Source organism: Emys orbicularis, chromosome 15, assembly GCF_028017835.1.
Source record: "Emys orbicularis isolate rEmyOrb1 chromosome 15, rEmyOrb1.hap1, whole genome shotgun sequence".
Taxonomy (NCBI): domain Eukaryota; kingdom Metazoa; phylum Chordata; order Testudines; family Emydidae; genus Emys; species Emys orbicularis.
The window spans coordinates 487,377-499,642 of record NC_088697.1 but is presented as its reverse complement, the minus strand read 5'-3'; positions in this window follow the sequence as shown (position 1 = coordinate 499,642).

The window sequence follows — 12,266 nt, the reverse complement described above, 5'->3', positions numbered from 1 at the left end:
TTCCCCGGCCCGGCGCTAATGGCAGGCTCCAGGCTGTCTAGCAGCCAATGATGCTTCGCGTCTGAGTCACCCCGAGCGGCTGCTGCGACCGAGGGGCCAGAGTGTGTGTGTGACTCAGTGGGGCCAGATCCCAACCGGTGTAAATCAGCATCATCGCCCCATCGGAGTCTATGGGGCCGGATCCCAGCCGGGGTCCATGGGCCGTCGCCCGTGGGGTCCATGGGGCCGGATCCCAGCCGGGGTCCATGGGCCGTCGCCCGTGGGGTCCATGGGGCCGGATCCCAGCCGGGGTCCATGGGCCGTCGCCCCGTGGGGTCCATGGGGCCGGATCCCAGCCGGGGTCCATGGGCCGTCGCCCGTGGGGTCCATGGGGCCGGATCCCAGCCGGGGTCCATGGGCCGTCACCCGTGGGGTCCATAGGGCCGGATCCCAGCCGGGGTCCATGGGCCGTCGCCCTGTGGGGTCCATGGGGCCGGATCCCAGCCGGGGTCCATGGGCCGTCACCCGTGGGGTCCATAGGGCTGGATCCCAGCCAGGGTCCATGGGCCGTCTCCCCGTGGGGTCCATGGGGCCGGATCCCAGCCGGGGTCCATGGGCCGTCACCCGTGGGGTCCATGGGGCCGGATCCCAGCCGGGGTCCATGGGCCGTCACCCGTGGGGTCCATGGGGCCGGATCCCAGCCGGGGTCCATGGGCCGTCGCCCTGTGGGGTCCATGGGGCCGGATCCCAGCCGGGGTCCATGGGCCGTCACCCGTGGGGTCCATAGGGCCGGATCCCAGCCGGGGTCCATGGGCCATCACCCGTGGGGCCCATGGGGCCGGATCCCAGCGGGGTCAGTCAGCTGAAGCTGTACTGGCGTAGATGGGCCAGGTCCCTGCCATGATGGGGTCAGTCCCGGCTCTCTCTGAGTCTCTCAGGACGGAGCAGTGGGGGGCAGCAGGCTGGCTCAGCCGCTGCTCCAGGTGGGCGGCTGGATTTAATTTCATGCTTGGACAGCCCTGGCAGAGAGGACGTGGGCAGCTGGTGGAGCCGGGGGGGCGCTGACAGTCAGTAATGTCCTTTCTGCGCTTGGAGTTTCTTTTCTTTTCTTTTCTTTTATTTTCTTTTCTTTTCTCCATGGTGCTGGGTTCTCTCCCACCCTTTGGGCCGTAATTCTGTGTCTGTCTAGCTATCCATCTATCCCCATTCACCCTTCTCTATCTATCTATCTATCTATCTATCTATCTATCTATCTATCTATCTATCTATCTATCTATCTATCTATTAGCTAGCCCCATACACTCTCTCTCTCTCCCTGACCTGCGGTGGCAGGCTCTATGCCTGGCCCCTGATGTTTCTGGACCCCGAGGAGCCCGCCTGTCACCTGACAGCACAGTGGCACAACTGGCTGGGCAGATTCATGGTGAGTACTGAGTGGGGGAGGTGGACGCGACAGCCCCATCCCCTCCCCCCCCCCCCGCCCCGCACCGTGTGCTCTCGGTCTGCATATGCCAGGGTGTCAGGTGCCAGACTCTCGCCTGTCCCCTAAGAGAAGGGGGCAGTTGGGGAGCGCTGGGGCAGCGTCTCACCCCAACTGCAGCCGAGTTTCCCCCTGAATGGAGCCCCCCCCCCCGCTTTGCACCCCAAGAGGATAAATGGCCCACGGCATCCGTAGAAGCACTATGGGTTTGTGTTTATTTACATGGTCCTGTCATACCGGGCGCTGCCCAGACCCAGCCGAGGTCGGGGCCCCGTGGGGCCGGGTGCCGCCCAGACCCGTCCAAGATCAGGCCTTTGCCGCTTCCTACCTGGACAAAAGCAGAGTGACTGTCACGGTCTCACAGATCGTGCCCACTCTTGGCCCCGTGCGGTCCGTGGGGGGTGCCCCTTTCAGTGCGACAGCCCTTCTCGGGGGTCCACTCTCTCTCGGGGTCAGGCCCCTCCACCTCCTGGACCCGCACCTCTCTGAGCCTTAGCACGTCTGTCTCTGCCGTGGGCCCCCTCAGGGAGTCCTCTCGCTCTGGACCCCCCGGGCCTCCACTCCCCCTGTTCTCTAGCCCAGAGCGACTCTCAGCCGGCGTAACACAGGAGTTTTATTGAGCGTTGAACCCAGCACAGGAAACTCTCAGGGCCTCAGGCCTGGCCTCCCTCAGCCCAGCACATCCCAGTCTCTCTGCATCCAGGTGGGCTCTGCCTGCTTCCCCTCACCAGCCCAGAGCCCCCCTGCTTCCCAGCTGGGCATCTGATACCCCCGGCCCCAGGCCCCGCCTCTGTCCATTGTCTTCTCTCCAGGGAAACAGGGTCGTAAACTGGGGCCTCCTCTCCTCGCTTCTGTCCTCTGGCTGGAACCAGCTGGTTAGGTCACTGGGTCCTCACTCTGCAGCCCATTGTCCTCCCACTGGCCAGAACCGGCTGCGTCTCCTCAGCTGGGCCTCCGGGTCACCAGGTCGCCAGGTCACCGGTCGCTGGGGTATCCATCCTCCAGGCCACCGGATGGGTCCCCACGTCCTCTCTCCGGTCCTCTGCAAAACACACTCCCTCTCCCCTCACCTCATTAAACCAGTAACACCCAGGGAAACTGAGTCCCACCCCCTCCGCATGCAAACCATTGAAACCCCACTGAAAACAAGAAAACCCCCCACTTCGTCACAGTGACACTCCCCATTTCACAGCTGGGGAAAGTGAGACCCAGGGAAGGAAAGTGATTTTGCCACAATGGTTCTGCAGCAGAGCTGCAAATAGAACCTTGGAGCCCTGAGCCCAGGAACCACGAATAGAACCCAAGTGATCTAGAACCCAGAGTGGAAACCAGGAGCCCTGAGCTCTAGAAGCAGAAGTGGAACCCAGAAGCCCTGATCCCTAGAACCAGGAGTAGAACCCAGGGGTCCTGATCCCTAGAACCAGGAGTAGAACCCAGAAGCCCTGATCCCTAGAACCAGGAGTAGAACCCAGGGGTCCTGATCCCTAGAACCAGGAGTAGAACCCAGAAGCCCTGATCCCTAGAACGAGGAGTAGAACCCAGGGGTCCTGATCCCTAGAACCGGGAGGAGAACCCAGGGGTCCTGATCCCTAGAACCAGGAGTAGAACCCAGAAGCCCTGATCCCTAGAACGAGGAGTAGAACCCAGAAGCCCTGATCCTTAGAACGAGGAGTAGAACCCAGAAGCCCTGATCCCTAGAACCAGGAGTAGAACCCAGGGGTCCTCATCCCTAGAACCAGGAGTAGAACCCAGAGGCCCTGAGCCCTAGAACCAGGAGTAGAACCCAGGGGTCCTGAGCCCTAGAACCAGGAGGAGAACCCAGAAGCCCTGAGCCCTAGAACCAGGAGGAGAACCCAGAAGCCCTGAGCCCTAGAACCAGGAGTAGAACCCAGGGGTCCTGAGCCCTAGAACCAGGAGGAGAACCCAGAAGCCCTGATCCCTAGAACCAGGAGGAGAACCCAGAAGCCCTGATCCCTAGAACCAGGAGTAGAACCCAGGGGTCCTGAGCCCTAGAACCAGGAGGAGAACCCAGGAGCCCTGAGCCCTAGAACCAGGAGGAGAACCCAGAAGCCCTGATCCCTAGAACCAGGAGTAGAACCCAGGGGTCCTGATCCCTAGAACCAGGAGGAGAACCCAGAAGCCCTGATCCCTAGAACCAGGAGGAGAACCCAGGGGTCCTGAGCCCTAGAACCAGGAGGAGAACCCAGAAGCCCTGATCCCTAGAACCAGGAGGAGAACCCAGGAGCCCTGATCCCTAGAACCAGGAGGAGAACCCAGGAGCCCTGAGCCCTAGAACCAGGAGGAGAACCCAGGAGCCCTGAGCCCTAGAACCAGGAGGAGAACCCAGGAGCCCTGAGCCCTAGAACCAGGAGGAGAACCCAGGAGCCCTGAGCCCTAGAACCAGGAGGAGAACCCAGGAGCCCTGAGCCCTAGAACCAGGAGGAGAACCCAGGAGCCCTGAGCCCTAGAACCAGGAGGAGAACCCAGAAGCCCTGATCCCTAGAACCAGGAGTAGAACCCAGGGGTCCTGAGCCCTAGAACCAGGAGGAGAACCCAGGAGCCCTGAGCCCTAGAACCAGGAGGAGAACCCAGAAGCCCTGATCCCTAGAACCAGGAGTAGAACCCAGGGGTCCTGATCCCTAGAACCAGGAGGAGAACCCAGAAGCCCTGATCCCTAGAACCAGGAGGAGAACCCAGGGGTCCTGAGCCCTAGAACCAGGAGGAGAACCCAGAAGCCCTGATCCCTAGAACCAGGAGGAGAACCCAGGAGCCCTGATCCCTAGAACCAGGAGGAGAACCCAGGAGCCCTGAGCCCTAGAACCAGGAGGAGAACCCAGGAGCCCTGAGCCCTAGAACCAGGAGGAGAACCCAGGAGCCCTGAGCCCTAGAACCAGGAGGAGAACCCAGGAGCCCTGAGCCCTAGAACCAGGAGGAGAACCCAGGAGCCCTGAGCCCTAGAACCAGGAGGAGAACCCAGGAGCCCTGAGCCCTAGAACCAGGGGGAGAACCCAGAAGCCCTGATCCCTAGAACCAGGAAGAGAACCCAGGAGACCTGAGCCCTAGAACCAGGAGGAGAACCCAGGAGCCCTGAGCCCTAGAACCAGGGGGAGAACCCAGAAGCCCTGATCCCTAGAACCAGGAAGAGAACCCAGGAGACCTGAGCCCTAGAACCAGGAGGAGAACCCCGGGGTCCTGACTCCCATTGTGCTGACAAGCCGGGAGAATCCGCGGGAGCTGCAGAGGTCTCCTCCCTATGCCCCATGTCCTCCCGCAAAGTTGGGGGGACGGTGGCAAGGGATCCCCCTGCTGGAATAGCCGACCCCTCCCTGTAGCACCCCAATGGCTTTTGCAGGGGGAGCCCAGGACTCGCACCCACACGGAGCCGCGCTCCCAGTGCCGGGGCGAGTGCCAGGACCTTACGGCCTGTGAAGGGGGTCAGGCCTGGCCCCTTCACACACACACACACACACACACACACACACACACACACACACACACACACACACACACCCGCCAGTGCAGCAACGCGACCAGCAGCGCCTGATGGCAGGGGTGGGGCCGGGGCTGGGGCCCCTTGACACCCAGGAAACAGCTGGATACTGGGGGGCAATGGGGGGGATAGACACAGAGCAGTTCTCTAAGTCTGGCAAGATCCGTCCGCCTTTCTGTCCGTGTCTCCGTGTCTGTGTGTCTGTCTGTGTGTGTCCGTGTTTCTGTGTGTGTGTGTCTGTCTGTCTCCGTGTCTATGTGTGTGTCTGTCTCTGTGTCTCTGTCTGTGTGTCTTTCTCTGTGTGTGTGTCTGTCTGTGTGTGTGTGTGACTCTGTGTGTGAGAGAGAGAGAGAGAGAGAGAGTCTGTGTGTGTGTGTCTCCATGTCTGTGTGTGTGAGTCTGTGTGTGCGCACGTCACACCAGAGCTAATCCCTGTTTATGGCTTTAGGAAGATGAATCACGAAGGACAATTTCATGCCGACTCAAAGCCGCAATGAGCAGCAGATGCGGCACTGCTGGGTTGTGGGGGGCCGGCAGGGGTGAGGCGGGCAGGGGGCAGAGGGGGGGCAGCGGGGGGGGGCACAGGCCTGACGTGGTTCAAGCCCTAGCTGAGGTCTCTGCAGCCGAGCAGGGCTGCCCACGGGGATGGGGGGGACACACTGCATGGGGATGAGTCACCGCTCATGAAGGTTAGTGAGTTACGCACCATAACACACTCCCCCCCGAATCGCCGTGGGGCCCGGGCGGGGGACAGCGGGACAGACAGATGGTGACATTATTCACATTAGGGGTGTAGCTAAGAACCCCACGCAGGAATCGGGGCCCCCTCGTGCCCGGCGCTGCGTAGACCCGGCCGAGATCGGGGCCCCGTGGGGTAGATTTTTTGCACATTGGTCGAGGGGGGTTGCACACTTCACCCCCGTGGGCGGAGTCTTTTGTCCAATGAGCTGCGATTGATTTACACACTCATTTGCACACAGGCCCCCTTCTCACACCGCGCGTGCGTGTGTGTGTGTGGTATTTGCACAGTCGTTTGCACACGGACCCCCCTCTCATACATACTGTGTGTGTGTATGTGTGAATGGTATTTGCACACTCATTTGCACACCCAGCGCTGCAGGGCCTCTCCAGCATCTCCCTCACGCCCCGGAGGGGGGGTGTGCAGCCAACAGAGCCCCCCCCCCTCCGGCCGCCGCCCCCCCCCCTCGGCTCTGACGCAAGAAGCGGCGGCAGCGAGTGAGTCACCCCCGGCTCCGGGAGCGGCGCGAGAGGCGCTAAATATAGCGCGTGCTGGGGGGGGGGAATGCAGGGGGGAGGAGCTGGGGGGCACGGGAGGGGGAGGGGCAGAGTAGGGAGGGGGCTGGTGGGGGCACACGAGAGGCGGAGGGGCGGAGGAGGGAGGACGCTGGGGGGGCACAGGAGGGGCTGAGGAGGGAGGGGGCTGGTGGGGGCACACGAGAGGGGGAGGGGCGGAGGAGGGAGGGAGGGGGCTGGCGGGGGGCACACGGGAGGGGGAGGGGCGCAGGAGGGAGGACGCTGGGGGGGCACAGGAGGGGCTGAGAAGGGAGGGGGCTGGCGGGGGGCACACGGGAGGGGGAGGGGCGCAGGAGGGAGGGGGCTGGCGGGGGGGCACACGGGAGGGGGAGGGGCAGAGGAGGGAGGGGGTTAGCGGGGGCACACGGGAGGGGGAGGGGCTGAGTAGGGGGGGTTAGCGGGGGGCACAAGGGAGGGGGACGCTGGGGGGCCACGGGAGGGGGAGGGGCAGAGGAGGGAGGGAGTTAGCGGGGGTCACACGGGAAGGGGGAGGGGCGCAGGAGGGAGGGGCTGGGGGAAGGTGGGGACCAATGCCACCTGTAGGGGAAACTGAGGCACGCCCAGGGGCTCCTAGCAATATCACCACTCGGTCCGAGGTGGCGAGGGATGGGCGGATGGACAGACAGCATCCCAGAGCTCGGGGGGGGGGGTGTTTCTAGCCTCATGTGCACAGAGCTGGCACTGTTGTGCTAACAGAGCGGGGCGACCCCCCTCCCGCATCTCCCCAGCGACCTGAGCGGGGCTGCAGCTGAGGGGCTGGGGGGGGGCTGTACATGGAGAGGCAGGCAGGGGGGCAGGCTCCGCTCCCCTCCCCAGAGCCGGATCGCGCTACCCGGTGAGGGCCAATGAGCAGTGCAGCTGGTGCTGGGGCCCTGGAAAACCTCCCGGGGGGGACCCCCGGGGCCTGTTTCGGGGCTTGGCCGGGATCAGAGCCGAGTCGGGGCTCCGAGGGAAAGGGGAGAAAGCCTGCACGGGGCCGCAGGGCAGCAGACAGGGCGGGGACGGTTCAGGAGGCCCAGCGAGCCGGGGGCCAGGCCACCCGAGAACGGCTCCCGCAGGCTCTCCCCGGGGGGGTGGGGGCAGGAGGCACCGGCACCGGCACCGCCCCGGCCCTTGCGGTGAAGCTCACCGGGGCCAGGAGCTGGGGGGGAGGCCGGGAGCAGCCCAGGTGGGAGAAGGAACGGAGAAAAGGCCAATTCGATCCGGGCCCCAGTTCCGCCGGCCCGCCCCCCCCCAGCAGCGCCGGAGTCCCGGGGGGGGAGAGGAGACATGCGGTTGGTGTGGATGGATGGGGGGACGAGTGTGGAGAGGATGGGGGCATCTGGCTCTCGCATGTGGACACTCACCCATGCACACACTCGCACACATATCCACACGCACACATGCATGCACACACATCCACAAATGCACGCACACACCCATGAGCACGCACACACATCCACACATGCACACCCATGCAGGCACACTTGAACACACAAAGGGACACACGCACACACATGAACATGCATGCACCCACGTGCGCACACGCACATACACACACTTGCGCATTCACATGCACACATCCACGCACACCCACACCCACTTGCGCACACACATAATCCACACATGCACACACCCATGAGCCCCCCCACACACACATCCATGCGCGTGCACACACACTCATGCACGCACACACATGCACACTTGCAACACACACACACACCCAGTCACCCACCGACCCACCCACCCACATGTGCACACGCACACACCCACATGCACACCCACACACTCAGCACTGCCAGCAGCCATGCAGTTGACCGGGAGCCAACGCCTTCACTAATGGATCCCCAGGGCGGCCTTCCCAGCAGTCGGGGGGGGGGGGGATTCCCAGCTGCCCTGATGGGGGGGTGGGATTCCCAGAATTGCTGCCCCAGTAGCACGTCAACACAACCAGCCCCACACCAAGCTATGCTAGGAGGCCGGGAGCCAGGCAGTGCGGGGACGGGGGATGGGGAGAGGCTGGGGGGGCAGGCACGGGAGGGGCCTTGGTAAGGAGATATGGGGGGGCTGGGGACAGCCCTGCTCTCTGCAGCCGTGACTCATATGTTTACAGGCAGAGGAAGAGCTCTGGAAAGCGGAGGGGGGGAGGGGGGGGTGTTAATCTATCCCGGCTCTGTGAGGGGAGAGGGGGCTGGGAGGTTAGAGCAAGGGGGGGCTGGGAGCCAGGACTCCTGGGTTCTCTCCCCGGCTCTGGGAGGGCAGTGGGGGCTGGTGGGTTAGAGCAGGGGGGCTGGGAGCCAGGACTCCTGGGTTCTCTCCCCGGCTCTGGGAGGGGAGTGGGGGCTGGGGGGTTAGATCAGGCACAGGAATCCTGGGTGAAGGGAAGGACAGGGGGGGGCCTTGATTCATGGCCCAAAGGCTACATGGAGGCCTAGGGAGGAAGAGAGAGGGAAGCACCTTCTAACGCACAGCCCCCCCCCTCATTCTAACCCACCAACCCCCGCTCCCCTCCCAGAGCTGGGGAAAGAACCCAGGAGTCCTGGCTCCCAGCCCCCCCTACTCTGACCCACCAGCCCCCACTCCCTTCCCAGAGCCGGGGAGAGAACCCAGGAGTCCTGGCTCCCAGTCCCCCCTGCTCTGACCCACCAGCCCCCACTCCCCTCCCAGAGCCGGGGAGAGAACCCAGGAGTCCTGGCTCCCTGCCCCCCCCTGCTCTGACCCACCAGCCCCCACTCCCAGAGCCGGGATAAAGGCCTTTAACAAAGCTGCAGATTTAGGAGACACCAGTTTGAGTCACCCCCGTGACCTTATCTCTGCCCCCCAACCCGCGTGCCCAAGGGAGGGGCGTTGCTGGCCATAGGGGGGTGCCCGTAGGGGTGCGGGACGGCTGGCTGCTGGCACCAAGGGGGTTTCCACCGAGAAGCATTAGAAAGTTGGGAAGAGATTCCGGAAGTCCCATCTGGACTCTAAGACGGGCCCGCGGGAGATGCCTGGGCCAGTGACCCCCCAAGTCAGAGTGAGGGGGGGCTGTGGCCCCACCCCCCATCCCGCTGCAGGAGGCCGGTTTCTCGGCAGTGAGTTTAGCTGGCAAACGAGCTCCTGGAACCGACTCAGAGCCACGGCTGCCCGGCAGTAAAACATCTCGCGGAAAGAAACTAGATTTACCCCACTCCCCCGCCCGGCTGCCATGTCTGTCTAGCCCCACTTGGGAGAGTGCGTCCAGTGGGCTAGAGAAAAAGAGGCTGGGAGCCAGGACTCCTGGGTTCTCTCCCCAGCTCTGGGAGGGAAGTGGGGGCTGGTGGGTTAGAGCAGGGGGGGGCTGGGAGCCAGGACTCCTGGGTTCTCTCCCCGGCTCTGGGAGGGGAGTGGGGGCTGGTGGGTTAGAGCACGGGGGGGGCTGGGAGCCAGGACTCCTGGGTTCTCTCCCCGGCTCTGGGAGGCGAGTGGGGGCTGGTGGGTTAGAGCAGGGGGGGCTGGGAGCCCGGACGCCTGGGTTCTCTCCCCGGCTCTGGGAGGCGAGTGGGGGCTGGTGGGTTAGAGCAGGGGGGGCTGGGAGCCCGGACGCCTGGGTTCTCTCCCCGGCTCTGGGAGGGGAGTGGGGGCTGGTGGGTTAGAGCAGGGGGGGGCTGGGAGCCAGGACTCCTGGGTTCTCTCCCCGGCTCTGGGAGGGGAGTGGGGGCTGGTGGGTTAGAGCAGGGGGGGGGCTGGGAGCCAGGACTCCTGGGTTCTCTCCCCGGCTCTGGGAGGCGAGTGGGGGCTGGTGGGTTAGAGCAGGGGGGGCTGGGAGCCCGGACGCCTGGGTTCTCTCCCCGGCTCTGGGAGGCGAGTGGGGGCTGGTGGGTTAGAGCAGGGGGGGCTGGGAGCCCGGACGCCTGGGTTCTCTCCCCGGCTCTGGGAGGCGAGTGGGGGCTGGTGGGTTAGAGCAGGGGGGGGCTGGGAGCCAGGACTCCTGGGTTCTCTCCCCGGCTCTGGGAGGCGAGTGGGGGCTGGTGGGTTAGAGCAGGGGGGGCTGGGAGCCCGGACGCCTGGGTTCTCTCCCCGGCTCTGGGAGGCGAGTGGGGGCTGGTGGGTTAGAGCAGGGGGGGCTGGGAGCCCGGACGCCTGGGTTCTCTCCCCGGCTCTGGGAGGCGAGTGGGGGCTGGTGGGTTAGAGCAGGGGGGGCTGGGAGCCCGGACGCCTGGGTTCTCTCCCCGGCTCTGGGAGGCGAGTGGGGGCTGGTGGGTTAGAGCAGGGGGGGGCTGGGAGCCCGGACTCCTGGGTTCTCTCCCCGGCTCTGGGAGGCGAGTGGGGGCTGGTGGGTTAGAGCAGGGGGGGCTGGGAGCCCGGACGCCTGGGTTCTCTCCCCGGCTCTGGGAGGGGAGTGGGGGCTGGTGGGTTAGAGCAGGGGGGGGCTGGGAGCCCGGACGCCTGGGTTCTCTCCCCGGCTCTGGGAGGCGAGTGGGGGCTGGTGGGTTAGAGCAGGGGGGGCTGGGAGCCCGGACGCCTGGGTTCTCTCCCCGGCTCTGGGAGGCGAGTGGGGGCTGGTGGGTTAGAGCAGGGGGGGCTGGGAGCCCGGACGCCTGGGTTCTCTCCCCGGCTCTGGGAGGCGAGTGGGGGCTGGTGGGTTAGAGCAGGGGGGGCTGGGAGCCCGGACGCCTGGGTTCTCTCCCCGGCTCTGGGAGGCGAGTGGGGGCTGGTGGGTTAGAGCAGGGGGGGGCTGGGAGCCAGGACTCCTGGGTTCTCTCCCCGGCTCTGGGAGGCGAGTGGGGGCTGGTGGGTTAGAGCAGGGGGGGCTGGGAGCCCGGACGCCTGGGTTCTCTCCCCGGCTCTCGGAGGCGAGTGGGGGCTGGTGGGTTAGAGCAGGGGGGGCTGGGAGCCCGGACGCCTGGGTTCTCTCCCCGGCTCTGGGAGGCGAGTGGGGGCTGGTGGGTTAGAGCAGGGGGGGCTGGGAGCCCGGACGCCTGGGTTCTCTCCCCGGCTCTGGGAGGCGAGTGGGGGCTGGTGGGTTAGAGCAGGGGGGGGCTGGGAGCCAGGACTCCTGGGTTCTCTCCCCGGCTCTGGGAGGCGAGTGGGGGCTGGTGGGTTAGAGCAGGGGGGGCTGGGAGCCCGGACGCCTGGGTTCTCTCCCCGGCTCTGGGAGGCGAGTGGGGGCTGGTGGGTTAGAGCAGGGGGGGCTGGGAGCCCGGACGCCTGGGTTCTCTCCCCGGCTCTGGGAGGCGAGTGGGGGCTGGTGGGTTAGAGCAGGGGGGGCTGGGAGCCCGGACGCCTGGGTTCTCTCCCCGGCTCTGGGAGGCGAGTGGGGGCTGGTGGGTTAGAGCAGGGGGGGGCTGGGAGCCAGGACTCCTGGGTTCTCTCCCCGGCTCTGGGAGGCGAGTGGGGGCTGGTGGGTTAGAGCAGGGGGGGCTGGGAGCCCGGACGCCTGGGTTCTCTCCCCGGCTCTGGGAGGCGAGTGGGGGCTGGTGGGTTAGAGCAGGGGGGGCTGGGAGCCCGGACGCCTGGGTTCTCTCCCCGGCTCTGGGAGGCGAGTGGGGGCTGGTGGGTTAGAGCAGGGGGGGCTGGGAGCCCGGACGCCTGGGTTCTCTCCCCGGCTCTGGGAGGCGAGTGGGGGCTGGTGGGTTAGAGCAGGGGGGGGCTGGGAGCCCGGACGCCTGGGTTCTCTCCCCGGCTCTGGGAGGCGAGTGGGGGCTGGTGGGTTAGAGCAGGGGGGGCTGGGAGCCCGGACGCCTGGGTTCTCTCCCCGGCTCTGGGAGGCGAGTGGGGGCTGGTGGGTTAGAGCAGGGGGGGCTGGGAGCCCGGACGCCTGGGTTCTCTCCCCGGCTCTGGGAGGCGAGTGGGGGCTGGTGGGTTAGAGCAGGGGGGGGCTGGGAGCCAGGACTCCTGGGTTCTCTCCCCGGCTCTTTGAGGCGAGTGGGGGCTGGTGGGTTAGAGCAGGGGGGGCTGGGAGCCCGGACGCCTGGGTTCTCTCCCCGGCTCTGGAAGGCGAGTGGGGGCTGGTGGGTTAGAGCAGGGGGGGCTGGGAGCCCGGACGCCTGGGTTCTCTCCCCG